Source organism: Neophocaena asiaeorientalis, unplaced genomic scaffold (assembly GCF_003031525.2).
Source record: "Neophocaena asiaeorientalis asiaeorientalis breed wild unplaced genomic scaffold, Neophocaena_asiaeorientalis_V1.1 scaffold606, whole genome shotgun sequence".
Taxonomy (NCBI): Eukaryota; Metazoa; Chordata; class Mammalia; order Artiodactyla; family Phocoenidae; genus Neophocaena; species Neophocaena asiaeorientalis.
In genome coordinates this window covers 5,203,704-5,204,993 of record NW_020173687.1, presented here as the reverse complement: position 1 = coordinate 5,204,993, position 1,290 = coordinate 5,203,704, and the positions used below count along the sequence as shown (strand labels likewise).

The window sequence follows — 1,290 nt, the reverse complement described above, 5'->3', positions numbered from 1 at the left end:
GTAATGATGGTGATGGTGGTGGTGGTGGTGGTGATGGTGATAAGTAATGATGGTGATGGTGATGGTGGTGGTGGTGGTGGTGGTGAGGGAGAGAAAGGCTTTCAAGTCCAGGACTGGAGGGAGTGGGGACCGGCAGATGGAAGGACCCACCACCAACGCCAGCCAGCCTGCCCCAGCAGGGCCGGTCATGGGTTATTTTTACCCCTTGCGCCTCACTGTACAGGCTCAGGGGTCGAAAACTGTGGCAGCCGCCTGTGGAAACTGGCTTATGAGTCACCCAGTGACTGCCCTCGCTCGGTGGCGGCTTTTCCTGGACTCCTGGTCCCAGATGGAAGAAGGCTGGCCCCAGCAGGGAAGGGCTGTGTGCCACCCTCGCCTGGGGAGATTAGGGGAGACCAAGGGGACACCGAAGCTCAGAGACAAGAGGTCTCCAAAGGGTAGGCTGGGGGAGGGGGTATAGGTTAGAAGGCAGTCCCCTGGGGGTGCCAGTCAAATGCCCATCCACCCCAGTGTTCACCTGGGTGGGCTATGTGTGACGGACGTCCAGGCTTATTTGTCTCAACTTCTCCGAGCACAGGGCGAGTCAGCGCCAAGCTTCAAACACTCCCCTCCCCACCCTTGGTCCACCTCCCCCTTTCAGAGCAAGGCAGTCCCAAATACAGACAGCCCCAAACTTTGACTCATTTGTAACCACCGTCCCAGCCAGACTGAGCCAAGCTGTCCAGACAGAGGCTATTTATAGGTGCGTCGGGGACACAGACAATCACACAATGACACACACTCAGGATCCACGTTCGCCAGACCCGCCAGAGCTGAGCCCTGGATTCAGACACCTGGACACAAATGGTCCCCAGACCCCCAGAGAGATGCACACACGCAAGAGAGGCACCCAGACCCGGACACAGAGAGACCCTGAGACCCACTCGGGCACACACACTCCTGGGGCAGCCCGCGAGCCAGACACACAGACACGACAGAGAGAGGGACGCCGAGACCTAGACCGAGACACCCAGACACGCACACTCCACAGACGTACGGAAACCCACTCACACAGACCGAGACCCACAGAGCCACGCACGCTCCAGACACACACCCGGAGCCCGAGGCACCGCGCAGGCCAGACAGTGTCTCACACGCCTGACACCCCCCTGCCCCCAATCCAAAGTTGATAAAGAGCCGGCCTAATTGCTCCATCACGACTGCCCTTTAGGGAAATAAAATGGAAACTTCACGGATCCACCCGCCCCAGCCCTCCCGCGCCGGGCGCCCCGCCGCCCTCTCCCCAGCTCG

The 1,290-nt window shown here is 60.2% G+C and overlaps 1 protein-coding gene across 1 annotated transcript in view; it reads right to left on the bottom strand.

Moving 5' to 3' along the window:
- Window positions 1-1,290, bottom strand: part of PMEPA1 (prostate transmembrane protein, androgen induced 1) — a 57,444-nt gene that overhangs the window by 55,391 nt on the left and 763 nt on the right. The gene's annotated exons all lie outside the window — the stretch shown is intronic.